The sequence below is a fragment of the Anser anser genome (assembly GCF_964211835.1).
Source record: "Anser anser genome assembly, chromosome: 14".
Classification (NCBI taxonomy): domain Eukaryota; kingdom Metazoa; phylum Chordata; class Aves; order Anseriformes; family Anatidae; genus Anser; species Anser anser.
In genome coordinates, this window is record NC_139735.1 from 14,487,194 (window position 1) to 14,502,164 (window position 14,971).

At 45.8% G+C, this 14,971-nt stretch overlaps 1 protein-coding gene and 1 long non-coding RNA gene across 3 annotated transcripts in view; one reads left to right on the top strand and one right to left on the bottom strand.

Annotated features, from left to right (window-relative positions):
* Positions 1–14,971, bottom strand: part of KCNIP1 (potassium voltage-gated channel interacting protein 1) — a 256,038-nt gene that overhangs the window by 171,368 nt on the left and 69,699 nt on the right. The gene's annotated exons all lie outside the window — the stretch shown is intronic.
* On the top strand, positions 7–11,591 carry LOC310881219. Its single transcript, XR_014572210.1, has 2 exons — positions 7–7,567; positions 8,175–11,591. It is a non-coding gene; the product is annotated as an uncharacterized lncRNA (long non-coding RNA).

A 14,971-nucleotide genomic window follows, 5' to 3' on the forward strand; every position in this document is an offset into this window, starting at 1 on the left:
GGTGGGGATCAGTCAGCAGCACACAGCAGGGCCACGCTGCCTTAACTGCAAACTCCCCGGGGCACACAGCTATTTTAGGTAAATGCTTTGAAAAGCTCATCTGTGAAGTCAAGGAGCTGTGGTTCGAGATGGCTCCGTCATGAGGCAGCACCTGGATTCTTCAAACAAAAGATCAACAGAAGGTTTTCTCTCACCACGCGAAGTTACATCCCCTCCCATGTTTAACTCTCGAGTACATCAGTGCTGTTGCAGTCACAGCTACAGCAAGAGTCACGCCACACCAGGCACAAAAGGGAAGGATCCAGGAGACTCTAGCTCCAAGGGACACACTTCTCTAAATAAAAACCCTTTGGCAGAAGACCATTACATTCAGAAACTGTCTGAAATGTCAATTTGATATCTTAAACCATAAGATATTTTATATCTCTCTAGAAGAAATCAATGATGTGCTGCTGTAATCTTGTCAACCCCTGCCCCTGAAGCATGGCCCTATTCCAGCTCTCCAGAGCACCAAGCCCCTGTTCAGTCCCCGCTGGCGCTTGGAGGCCATAACCAGGAGATGAATTCTCCCCCTTCTGTCACCAGTACCTCTGCCAAGAAGGATGCCAAGCATGAGGGGAACACTTATTTTCCAACAGCCATTGGATATACACTGCCAAGTAAATGTTCATAAATCACTAATGAATAATACGAGGGAAGGACCTTCCAGCAGCACAGGCAGGGAGCACACAGTGTCACACACTCCAGCAGGTGACCGAAGGTGACAATTTTTCTCAAGACAAGGTAAACACCATGTGTGACTGTATGCAGAGCATTGGCTTGCAGCTAGAAGTAGGGCTGGTAGGAAATCTCTGGCCGCAATCAACGCCAGTCTATCAAGCCTCCAACCGGCTGCTGAGCAGCCCTGATGTCTGGGTGAGGGTTCTGTAACCCTCACCGAAACTCACGCTCATGCCAAGAGTGCCCAGGGGCTTTCAGGTTGGTGAAAATGCGGGTTTGGTTTGTCTCAACTAAAACCAATCAACACTGCCCCCTCTTCCTTCCCCCCAAATCTAGAGAATTTGCTTGAAAGTGCAAAACTTGCTTATCCATCTACAAGACGTGCAGCTATCAGCAACCCAAGTATGAAGCAACCAGCATGACACCTGCTGTGAAAACAAATTGAAAAGACTAAAAAAAAAATGAAACCCTGGGCATCTAAATTATTTACAGAAATCGGTTTCTGTTTCACTAGGCTGTGACACCCAGAGGACAAGAGGCACAAGGAACACAAGAGCCTGGCTGCTCGGAGTGGCTGCAGCAGCTGGGCGCGCTGACGGATGGCTCCGTGTCCCCCCCGAGTGCACAGTGATTACGGGAAGGCAGCGTGTGCCCGCGTTAATTGTGGCAGCCAGCAGGGCCAGAGTGATTCACTGCTGCTCACGGAGCCTCCGTCGCTGGCAGAACCGGAAAGCCTTGAGCCATACACAAAATGAAGCTTTTGATAGAGGTTGGTGCTTTTGAAGACGTTCCCAAACAAAGCCCCTGTGAGGGTCAATGTCATTTATTCCCCACCCCCTCGACGTGAGCGAACCTTTCTCATGAGGAGATGGATGTTAACACTGAGCATGGCTCAGCATCCAAACAGGGCTTTAGCTGCTTCGGAGAGGGCAGAGAGATGGAACTACATTAACAATATTTACTGTACGCAGTAACACTGGGGTCCCCTGCAGCCTAGCAGTTACGTGATACATCTTTGGTCCTGCTGTAGAAAGAAAAGAACAGTGGTCCTTAAAAAAAACACTTTGTATTTCTAGGTAAGCAGCTCAGAATTAAATCAAACTAGGATGGAAAATGTGAAAGCAGTAAGACAAGAATCAGAACAAGCCGTTCTTGATCTGCAGATTCAAGTTTTAAATTATCTTCTGACAGATGATTTTATTTCTCTTTTTGTGCCTTTCCATCACAACCACATGACTAAAAGCCGGAGCGGAAGGCTCCGCGGGCAGCTGCTGACATGAGTCACGGCTGGAAGCAGCTCGGCTGCTGAGTGCGGTGCCCGGAGCCCAGCGCCCGCAGCAGGAGGCTGCGCTGGGGCCTCAGCCCCCTGTCCCCTCCCTGCCTGTGCCGCCGGTTCGGATGTTTCAGAAGTGCAGCTCACCACCAAATTTTGGCAGAAGAGTTCATTTCCAGGGCTTTCTACCACTGCTAGACAGTGACTTGCAGGCCTCCCCAAGACCTCACTGGTGAAAACAGCCACGCTGGCAGTACCTTAAAAGAAGAGTTGTGCTGCGAAGCACTTGCCGAAGTTTCACTTGCAATTAAGATCTGTGCAGAAGGAATTGAGGCCCTTGTGATTTCTATTCATGGTGCGTCTTAGAAGAAGTCAAATTAAAATCCTTATCATTAAGGAGCTGATAGCTCCCATAATCACAAGCATCATTCTGGGTTAGCTGGAGGGAGCAGCATGATTCACTGGCTAACAGAAGCAGATCTGTTCATAAAATGGGAAAATTTCTAACCAAAGAACATTTCCCGAGCCATGACTTATTTTAGAGAAAGTACTAATTTCAAACAAATCACTTATATAATTTGTGCTGTCACTGCAAGAACTTTCTTTTAAGTTTAGAGACTTTTTGCTGTGTACTTCTCTGAATTACCTTCCTGGTTGACCTACGGTGCATCAATTCAGGATTCAAAAGAACAGCTCCTCCTGAGGGATGAGTCACAGCTCTCTGCTGTCCTTCAGGTTAAGCCACATTTACCTTCATTTTCCACAGGGTAAACGTCTTAAGAGCTGATGGGTTCAACAATAGATATATTGGTCCATTTGACCAGAACGATGTTAAAACAGATATTAAAATATTTTTATTCCAGGCAGCTGTCCCCTGTCTGGCGACTGTTCTGCGTGACAGAATGATATGTCACTTGAGGGAGAAAACCCACATGCTTACAGAGCTAGTACAGGTTTGAATGGGATTTTTAAGGTCTTTTTAGGTCAGAAAAGTAAAATGGAAAAGTAGAAATAATTGTAGCATGCACTAAGGGGTCGTTTTGTCTCACAAAGTTCATTTCATAAAGACTGCAGTGATAAAATGGGACAGGTTTGCTCTAGGAAGAGGCTGCAGCACGCAGGCAGCCAGACTACCAATTTAATGTGAGCAGTGGCAGGTCACAGCCCCGTCGGAGAGCAGCAAACCGCTGTCAGGCCTGCTGCAGCTTCAGAAAGAGCTCAATTTAGTTACAGACCTGGTCCAATTTGGAGAATTTAGCTCAAGATTAAAATTAATAAATGGTCGGGCTGGACGAGGTGACACTTCTAACCTTAGGACTGCTTAGACCGAGGTTTAATACTAACCTCACATCTCTCATTTGAAAGATTTATTCTAACACCGTGGATTTTTAATGTGGCTGCAAGGTGAAACATCCAGTATCTGCCAGTAGAATTTCAATACCTGCTCTCACTTCCCATCGGGTCCATATTAAAGGAAAGATATTTTCAATGCTCTGGAGTCTTCCTACATTTTTCTCCTTACCAGTGCGTGAGTGCGCAGCAGTACACGGGGAGGGACGCAGCCCAAATGTGAGCAAGAAGGGTAGATCCCCTGCAACGGGTCAGGAGTGGGATGGGGCTCTGGGTACAGGGAGGTGGTGCCCAGGCAGCACCCAGTGCTGGAAATCCTGGGGACAGACGAGCAGCTGGGAAGGATGAACTTACACCTACCGCTTACTGCCCTTCTGGGGGTGGACATTGGTCTTGGCAAACACCTAGGGAGGGAGAGGGTCCTAGATTTGCTAGAAGTGTGAAGGATCCATAAGTAACAGCAGTCTGCACAAAGCATAAAAAATTATACAAAGAGGGAAAAACAACTCACATTTCAGAGTATTTTTGCTCTCCTCCCTTCCCAGACCAGGGAGGCGGATCGCCAATCCCCGCTACCAAAAAGGCCTGTTAGGGAAAGCCAGCACATCTGCCTCCAAGTACAGGGCAAGTGAGAGCACTGCAGAACAAGCGAGCCAAAATGAGAGCCTTGGGTTGTTGCACACAAATAGCAAAAGCCAGAGAACATATTTTTCTGAACAATTTGCCCCAACAGACAACCACTGACGAGAGCCAGGCGATAGCTGGGTGTTCCCACTGCAGCCAGCCGTGCAGCACTGGCACCCTGCTTCCTGCGTGTGCACTGCAATTATTCTTTTTCACCTTTCCAGGAGGGAAGCAAGAGACTCCTCCTGCCCTGGCCCTGAGCAGGAGCCTGGGCCTCTCACCCCTCAGGCTGGAGCCGTGCTGTCAGCAATTCTGCTTCCTCAGTAGTTTTGCTTGGAGAAGGAGCGGCTTCATAAGGACGGTTCTCATGCAGCGGGCGTGGATTCAGTGACCCAGATGCTCAGCATCACCCCTAATGGCAGGCTTCTGGCTTCTCCTAATGCAATCGGAGTTACTGGAGGACAAACGCCTGGGGAGCTCCTGAATAACTGTTTGTGGGGGATGTTCACAGAAACTGAAAATTCTGAAGAAATCGAGTGATTGAAGAAATTGATTTAGTGATCGATTGAAGTGATTGAAGAAATTGGTTTAGTGATAAGGTCTGAATTGGTGCCTGTAGCTGGGCACTGCTGCTGACAGCGCCTGCCTCCAGCAGCTACCCCACCAATTCCCCTGTACGACAGCCTCCTGGAACACACGTGCGCATTAAAAGCGAGTAAGGAATCGCGGTACACCAAGATAAAGCTGCATTTTGCTATTTTAGGAATAGGAAAACATATGCTACTTTAATTATTTGCTCAAGATCCATCATTTCTGTCTAATATGCAGTTTGCTTCCCACAGCTTAAGGAAGCTTCACTGACATGAAATAATCTTGATTAACATATGTGATATTAGTAGTAAAAGGCAGAAGAGGGCTAGAATTATTATTATTATTTTTTTTTATATGACATTCTGCTGTTGTATTTTGGGCAGAAGTCCTTGTTTAAGCCTACATTTCAAAAGCAAGGACCCACTGCAACAAACCACCTAAAGCTTCACAGTCTCAGGGATTGCATGTCAAGGCTTGTAGCTTTATCTTGTACATTCTGCTTCCAAAGGCTGCATCTGAGCTAAAAATTCCCTCCTGGTGTCACTTCCTATCAGCTTGCTTTTCAGAAATGCCCCTGCTCAAGCACATACAAAACATTTGCAAACTCCCTGAAGAGGGGTGGCCCGAGGAAAGATGCTGGAGGCCCCTACAACACCCGACCTTGCTGCAGGAGAGTGGCAGCACAACAAAACAAGCTGCTACCCTGTGAGTGCCCTGCAAGGACTGTTTTCTCAGCTTTCCATCTCTCCACTTGGCCGTCACAAAGGCAGGGGGTTAAATTTAGCCCCCCCATAGCTTGCTGTGGGCTGCCTGATTTCTCACAACACGGTGGTCAGGACATTTTTTCCCCATCTGCTTTGGTGGAGCTGTTGTTCCCTGCACTGTTAATGTGGAGTGGGGACCAGCTGCCTGTGCTCACACAGTGTTAGACCGGAAATACTTTGCCAAGTTTTAAAGCAGAATTCAGTGTGAGAAACAGCACACAGGAGGCCCTGGGCACTCTGTGCTCTCCCAAAGGCCACCCGTCTGTGCCTGTGGCAGCACAGGGGCTGCAGGCTAAGCTGTGTTTGGCTCTCCAGGGCTGCGGAGCAGGAGAAATCCCAGGAAACAGCAGTATCTCTGCAAATTCCAGTGCTAGGCACCAGCTGCGTACTCCCATATCTCCTTCATCTGGGCAAGGAGTTGCAGCTGGCCAGGCAGCCAGCAGGAGCCCAGCCCGATGCAAGTGAAGAGCTAGCTACCAAAGTAGCAGGATTTTACATATGCCAGCATGATCCATCTGAATTCTGCTTGCAATTGTAAAGCTAAACATCAATCCTGAAATTGCTGTACTGTTAATGAATGACCAAATACAGGAATACTTCAACTGAGATGCAGAAATGTAGGGCTTTATACAATTACCTGTGCTACAAATTATCTCAGGTGTACAGAAACCATGCGAAAGCAGAAGGACTGATACTCCAGTCCAGATTTGTGAACATCACGGTTACTGATGTTCATCCTGGAGAGTGTCACCACAGGAGCACACCTTGCAGCTCCAAACAAGACTTGTTAGTTAGGGCAAGGAGACTCTAGTGCATCTTTTTACAGGGCTCTCACTCTTGACTTATCCAGGCACATTCTTATCTATGTTAATTCCAGCCTAATTGCAATGCAACGTTTAAGACAGCTTCATTAATATCTTACCTTAGGTAGGATATTTAGAGCCTCAGTATCCCAAGCCAAACTTACAAGAAACCTGGTATCAGGCATGGACACACCTGCAGACAACGGGCCCATTCACTTCACACAGCAACAGGTCAGTAATCACCAGAAGCCCTGCATACAGAGGCTTGAATTTTCTGTCCTCAGTACTCAGTGTGATGACGTGCCAAGTTGCCTAACATTAAAGCTATACAAGCACCTCCTTCCCTTTGAAAAATCCTGCCTTTAGTTCAGCACCAACAGAAGATTTCACTGGTAGCAAATACAACAACTGAAAGTCTGAAGACCAAGGACTGAGAAATGTTGGATTTTGAGTAAGAACAGGAGAATAATACTGCAAATACTTGACTGCTGAGAGCTACTAGGGACATGGCATCACAGGGAGCTGGTGAAATCCCACTGCTTGTAAGGCTTTGTAAGGGAGAGAAATGCACAGGGGGGGTACTATCATGGGGAGAGAAAGGCCAAACTGAAGTGTGAAAGCTTTTGACTGTGTTTCCAAGGTAGAAGCTCAAGATTTCAGACTTCGAGAAATCCTTTGTAATTACTGTGCCAACGATGAAATAATGTAATAATTGGTTGCTAAATCAATACAGAAGTGTTCTTACTCACAGGACTCTTAGTCACGGGTTAAGCAGCCTGAAGTGTATTTGGAAGAACACGCATGAATTTCAGCCTTGCACTGAAATCACATATAAATGAATATCCCTCCCCAACCTTCTCACTGAAAACTGCTTTGTATTCACTTCTCCACTTCTGTAGTTAAAGATTTCAGAGACCCATGCACTGAGCACAGACATCACCAGGTAATTAGATGACCCTTCACTGCAGCAAATAGTCCAAAGAAAACATGCACAGACTAAGAATTTCTTTCTTATGAACACTTAGCAAGAAACAACCAATTTCACCAAAATCGGAACTGATTCACAAAATAGCACAGAAACCAAAAAGAAGAGGCTAAATTTGAAATGAATAATCGAAGCAGCTCCATTTCACTGTAATCATTTGGCATGTAACTGTCCTGTTCCGTCACAAATACTTTGCTTTCTCATTTAATTCAAATCCAGACCTGCCAGGTGCGCATGGGAGGATAGAAGCTTCAGCGTTTTTCTTTTTTTTTTTTTCCTTAGAGACTGAAATGAAGAATATTCAAAAAGGCAGAAAGGAAACAAAACTGCAGGGACTTGCCCCATCTGTACAGTCCCAGCTCTCCAAGGACCGCATCAGTGACTTCAGACAACATGAGGAGCCCCTCTGATGCCTTTAAACCAGACAGACAAGATACAACATATACCACAAATATAGGTAAATTATATAAATACAGATTTTAAACCATTCCTTTTAGTACAGTCCAATAAGCAGCAGTACAAATTAAGGTTTATTGGGGTTAAGTGAGGATTAAAGAATCCAAAGCAGCATGAAACATTAAAATTAAACTTCTCTATTACCAGATCATTACAGAAGAGGCTCTCTCTATAGAGAAAGGGCTTTCCCTATACAGAAAAATAATTTTACTGAAAGAAGATGTGCTTTAAGTGGTTTTTCCTGAAGGTGAAAAATAATGACCTGTTAGCAGTAGTTAAGGTGACAAGATTTGTAAGAAAAGGCGGTATAATTTCTTAGATTAACTGAAATAATTAGCCTAAAACAGCAAAGGGATTTGATGTGTTTGAGCATTCAGATTTTGTCTTATTTGCTGGTTACACTGGCCAGACTTAAAAAAAACACACACATATGACTCCACTCTTATCAAATCTTGCCATCTCAGATAATAACAGTAGAGACTACTCTTTTACAATTCAGTGTTAAGGTTGTCCAGGATGTTAAAATCTGTATTTTAAAAGAAATAATAACAATGGATAATTAATTCTGTAGATTTTTTGCACAGAACAGAAGTCAAATTTTTCTTTAGATTTCAGTCGGCCAGGTGTACGTACAGCAAAAGGACGCGTTTCAGTGGCTGGACTCACTTTCCCTCCCCTTCCACAATACCAGGTTGGCAAAGAGGTAGGAAGCTCCAAGCAAAGCAGGGGCCAGCCATTTGGGTTCACTGAGGGCAGGAACTCCACCTTTGCTGTGCTGTTACACAGCTGATCACCAGCGAGCCTGATTTTCTCCCTTACCCTCTTCAAATCTAGTTTAAAGTGCTTTCAGTCAGCCCTGCTAACTTGTGAGCAAAAGTCTCTGAGGAAGGTGCATCCTGTCAGGCCCAGTGTTGTGTAGACCACCCCATGACCTAAAAACTCAAAATTATGCTGGTGACACCAGCCTCAGAGCCAGCTGGGTCTGCCTGCTTCTTCCAATATCATCCCCTGCAGCTGGAAGGATAGAGGAAAACGCTGCCTGTGCTCCTGAACCTCTAACCTATAGTCCCAGGGCCCTGAAGCCTCTTCTGATTGGCCTTGGACTTCTCACAACTTCATCACTGCCCATGTGCAAAACCAATAATGGATAATAACCTGGGGGCTTTCCAGGCTAGGAAGTTTCCTTGTAACATCTTTTACCTGGGTCCCGGTGAGGCAGTGGGCTTCCCCGCGAGGTGGGCCCGGTCGGTGTATGGGGCCTGCTGCTCCCCTCAGGAGGGAGGCACGGATGGCAACAACCCTTCTTTTCTTTGTGACAGAGGCGGTTGTGACGTGGGGGTAGGCTGACCTGCCCTTGGCAACACCTCCAACATAGAGGGCCTTTTGTCCACATCATCGGGTGTCGGTGCCTGGGGGCATGGAGAACATAGCTTGCAGCCGGGTGGGGACCCCTGAGGAAGCTCCCTGCGAGCAGATGCCAGCTGCCATTTGAAGTGGTGGAGTGACGGCGATCGGCCGCGTGTCACTGACTGACCAACCGACCGACCACGGGGCTGCCCTCTGTCAGGGCGGGCTGGCTGCCCTTGCTGTGGGCACTGCCTGAGCCTCGGTAGCTGCTCCCAGGAGAGCTGCCGTCCCCAGCGGGTCTCTGCGCTCCCCTGGGGCTTCCCCAGCTCTGGAAGAAAAAGGGCTTTTGCTTAAGCCGTAGGAAAAGGGGCTGAGGTCTTGAGAAAGTGCGCATGCCTCAGACAGTGTGCTGACTCGTTAACAAAGTTCAGCAGCGGGGTGCGTGGCAGTATCCGAGCCTGACAGTGCACTCGATGCAGGGCAGAGAAGGATGGATCCTCCTGCGCTTCCAGGCCGAGCGTTGCCTGAATACAAGGGACCCCTGCCACAGCCTGCCACCATAATCCTTCTGAGCCACCCTCAGTCTCTACCGCCCATTGAATTTGCTGTTTAGGGGGCAGTGCACTGCACGAACCTGTGGGCGACACAATCCTTTTTCATATATCCTTTAAAGACACAAGTCTGCCATAAAAACATAGACAGACAGCCCTTGTGACCGCTATTTGCGCTGCTGATATTAAGAGACAGAAGGGGATATAGAGGAAAGAAGCGAAGGGATGGATGAACATTACCAAGAAGGACATGCTGTGTATCCCAACACTTACAAGGCCTGGCCACAGCGATGCTGAAAGTACTGCTAGGGTTGTGAAGGAGGACCAAAGCCCTGTGGATGCTGACAGGAAATATTTACACTTGAAGCCTTTTCCGAAGTTCAGTACAGAGATACTTGGGGGTTGCACCGCCTACACTCACAATGCATTACAGTGTGACTGAAAGTGGTTTTTAACTTGTCAGAAAAAAACACTTTTGTGAATGAAAAGGAAATTTCCATGGAGTGTCTCCATCTCCTATAACTCTTCATAGGTACAAGCAAAACATGAGATCCCCCATTTTCAGACGAGAAGGTGGGGATTCCTCTTTGCTTTGCTTTCTACGCAAAACCAAGATTTTCTAGAGGGAAAAAAAATGTTCAGAAACATTTTCCAACTGCTCCTTGTGCTAGCAAAACCTCATGCTATCAAGTAGCCAACTATTTCCAATTCTCTACAGCAGGACATGAGATATACAACTTGAAACAACACTAAGCATAGTCAAAATTGCATGGGGCTCTCAATTTATGGGTATTTAGTAAAATGAAGAGGGAAAGCAGCCTGTGGTACAGCCCCATAAACTATCCGAGCTCTTTAGCAAATGCATTTCCCAGACCTTTCAGCCAAACCAAAAGCTTTCAGACCACTATTTAAAAAAAAAAAAAAAAGAAAGTACTTGGTATGAATTATAATCACCTGGACTTTCTGCTACGAACATGTTAGTCTCCATCCCTTCAGTTCAATACCTGCTTTTGGCAGTGCTAGGCGAGGAGGTGCTGCGGGGGGCTCTGTAGCCACCAGGCTCGAGTTCCCATTTCTTCATTTCCTCTTTTTTCTTAGGAAAAAAGTCTACAAATGAGATTCACATTCTCATGGTCTGCCCCTTCACACATCCATCAGTCCCGATGCTGCTTCTGTCCCTCCTGAGATTTAATTTGGCTGATGTCAATCAAATTTTGCCAGGAGATAGAGGCTTTCAATTAATTAAGTTCCTCCATGTTTTTGGAAAACTGCCAACAGCCTGGGGCAGACATGCTGCACCCCAGCAATGGCGAAGCACTTGGCACTCAGGTCCTGCCCGCTCTGGGAGACCTCAGCGAAGGAGAAGCAGCATGACCTCGGGATGGGACAGGGGATTTACCATCGAGTGGGCTGTGGAAGTGGGAGGGTGGCGAGGGGACACAGGATGCAAATGTGCAGGAACGTGGTCTTTCTAGTTCTTCTGCTCGTGGAACAAATTGTTTTAATTATTTTTCAGAGATGTTTCCACTTCCTTTCTAAACCCAGTTGTTATTGTTATTTATAACGAGAACAGCCTTATTCGTTGTTGTGGGGATGGTGCCATATTGGAGCATCTTCTGAACTACTTCTAATTAATTCCCTATTATCACTCACATCTTTCTCTCATATTTACTGGGTAAAAAATAGCTTTTTAGGCATGCTGAAGCAGTCCTTTTGAAAGGTATGTACAATTACTGCATTGGATTTCCTTTCCCCTGAGCACAATCAACACCACCAAGCCATGCCTGTGCCTGACCCTGCTGCAGGGCAGCTCGACCGTGCTGCATGCCCCAAGCACAGCAGATGCGGAGCTCCTGCAACTGCTCCCGTGCTCCTCGGCAGCCCCAAGCTCCATCACAGCTGTAACTCCTGGCTGAGCAGGACTTAAAACGGTGGGTTAGCTTCAGAGCAATCTCATACGCTGCCTTTCTTTTAGGCTAATAAAACTTCCCACCATGACTGCAGCTGCAGGACACAAACACAATGCCCAGCAACTGCTCTTCTACAACCTGCTCCTCTGCTTTTTTGCAAAGAGAATTAGGGAATGAATTCCATTGCACTCAATCCTGCAGTTCCATCAACGCTAGTGTGACTCAAGGCCAGAATCTTCAATATAAAAAAAAAGTCCTACAAGAGCACAACATAAGGGAAAGCCCTATAAATAGTCTCTTGGAGTAACTCAGTTTTGTACAAGTCGTCAAAGGGCTACACAATACATTACTGTTTGAAGAGGTACAATGCTTAAATCTTTGCACAATGGCAAAGTTCTCTATTTTCTCATTGAAGGAAAAAATATATTTTTTTTATGGTGTGACAGCAGGAATAGCAAAGATTAACCCTAGCTGCATACACAGCTGAATATAAACACCTCTACCATGTCCCACACATGGTTAACACTACAGCAGGTATCTGTCCTTCTCCGGCCTGAGATTTCACTGCATACATTTCCATTTAAATACTTTTTTTTTTTTTTTTTAATAAACATGGTCTGCTGAGTTAAACTTAATGCTGCATAAAGATGAGGTAGCTCAAAGTGAAATTAGGAGAGTGTCCTGAAGGACATGTTCAGGGCCTATAAATGTTAATACTGTGTTTTCCACAGAAGTCTCTTTGATAAACTTCTCTATGAATATTCCAGGCATGATTTCTATTATGGCCACATTTCCCCACTCAATTGCTGGATTTCATTTCATTTCAGTATGAAATAGTTAGTAAGTAACTATTATACTAGTAAGTAATGTAAGTAAAGTAACTATTCATACTAGTAAGTATGAATAGATAGTAAGTAACTATCCAGGGATTTTTGGCAGCTTAGTGTTGTTCTAACCCGAAGGTCTTGTAATTAGCTCCAAATGTTGTTTTCATGAAGCCACATTCTTCTTGATGTCCCCAGCTATTTTCTATACTTGGCCCATTATATTAACGCCAAGGAACATTGACATATAAATGCCATTACAACTGCAACAAGTTGCTGCCTGGATGTTTTCCTGGTACACCTCTGAAAAGGGAAGTTATTTTTAAATGTCCTACACCTAAGGGTGCCCCAAATCCGTATCTTGTGGAACCCAGTTGTAGCTCGGTATTCAGTAACGCTGGGGTTGCTCCACCAGTCTTTCAGGCAGGACGGCTCGAGGTGGTGGAGCTCGTGGCATAAACAACCATCAAATCCTGCACAAATGGGCTTTTCCCAAGAAGCTGTTGGAGGGCACACTATTACATTTGTAGTTTGACACTTCTCAGTTCACAGCCTGTTTTACTGCCTGAGTGCCCTGCTAATGCGAGGATATCATCACAAGAAACAAAACATATTTTAAGGGCGATGCCGGGACTGAAATACCTGTGAGCAGGATTTCATCCTCAGTAAGGACACAAAAGCCCCCATGGGAGCCACGTGCCACAGGAAGCTGATGATGGAGTGACCTGACCATCAGCATCAGCCAAGATCATCAAGGCGGTTCTTCAGTCTACACAACTGAACATCTCCGTGTTCTTTTTATATGTGTATAAATCCATGTGCATGTACATTCATACACATACGTACTTATTCTCGGGACCACATTAACCTGAAAACTATTTTGTCCAGAAAAGAGACCCAATGCCTAACAAGATCTTGCTTCAGCGTTGTCTCGTTGCTCTCCTTACTGCTTGGCAGTTGCCTGGAGTCACTGGGAAGTTGCTAGACCACTTTAATTTGTAAAGCTATTGATGAGCATTTATTGTTAATGAAACGTTACTGCTGAGTAATTCTGGCAGATGAAACTCAGTTAGTTCTCTGTGCATCTCATTTATTTAGTGCTAAATGTTGCCTTTTTTTTTTTTTTTGTGCTCTGAAAAGTCAGGTCTGGATAAAAACTTTGCATCTCAAATAAAATTATTTAGGAGGTTATACAGATTTCCATGTAAACGCTTGCCTTTGGGTTTTACATAAAGCTCTGCCCAGGGGCGTTTATGCCTGCCAGGATGGAAATGAAAGGTGTAAGCTGCTCCCAGTGCTTATGTATGCATAACACCCACACTGAAGGAGAAAGCTCTCATCTCTACCAAACTGTTTAAGTAAATGAAATGGCAGCAAACAACAGAGAGATCTCATACAATCCCGCAAGTAGAGATGGGTCTGACTGTGCCAATGGTTCAGAAGGAGCCTGATTCTGTCATCCTCTGGGTACTGAATTCAGAGCATCTGTGGTGTCCTGCACCAAGCCCAGCATCCTAACTTGTCACTGATTTACATTACACACAACATATTAACCGTGGTAGCCATCAGTAAGCACAGAAAAGTCCACCGTCAATAAGGAAGTTAAGTAGCCTGCACACTGGTGCATGAGCCCACACCTGCAGGAGCTGCAGGAGCTGCCCTACTTGCACGCTCCACTTGGGCGGGTGGCTCTTGACATGCAGCGCTATAGGTGAGGACCGACAGCTGATGGAGCATCTTTCAGCTGCCTTTCTGAAAGAAATATGATTGAAATCAGCCAATATTAACATCTCCTGCCCCAAAGACAAACAAATCAATTTTTGCTAGCACACGGCAAAAAAATCCTGTGTGTTTACCAATGCTTCCTCTGTTTTCTACTGTCAAATATTATCCTGAGCTAAAGAGATTTTTCAATTATATTGTTCCTAAATGACTGTGTAAATCTGGCAAAAGAGATAGGGAAAAATCTGCCCTATTGCAGATTCCCGATCAGGTACATTGAAAATGTTTTCTGATTAGTCCTGTCTGTACCTGAGCACTCGGACCCCTGTTCAGAGCAGGCTGTGCTGGCAGTTGAGCTCCTGCAGTCCCTCACTGCTACCCATACGTTTTCATAATGCCAGTAGATCACAGCTCCATGGTGAACTTCGGGCACATGCCCCTTATGACATCGACTTGGCTGAGGCAGAAGGCTGTACCCAGGGGAGAAGGAGCCAGCCCAAGGGAGGCTTGGCTGCAATTTAACCATTGGATGTTTGAGAGCAACTCCATCAACTGTGATACATTAATACACAAGGTGCCAAGCTTTAGCTCAGCTCACCCCCGTTTTACAGGGTGAGACAAAGCACTGAGACTCGGATGGGGGGAGGGCGATGTGGCCGGCTCAGACGGATCAGCTCCTCCGCTCGCAGCCACCAGCAGCTCCCACTGCAGCCCCACCACCCCAGAGGTACTGCACTTCATTTCCTGGACCACGCCGGGTTGCAGGAGAACATTTCTGTTTTAGTCTTTCTCGTGTTGAACGGATGTGCACAAAGCTGAGAAGACAAACAAAAATAAAATCTGTTCCTCTTCCAATACTCCTTTCATACTCTTCTAAATGCAAATATCCGAGTTACCACCTTGTCTGTGAAATGAAAACAAGGCTTTCTGCAGGTTTTTGTTTTCATTCTTTTTGCTTTTTCTTTCTGTTGTGATTTTCTTTTCTGAATGGGAGTTAACAAGTTGGAGTGCTGCAAAGAAAGAAGTTAACAGCCATTCACTCTGCATAGGA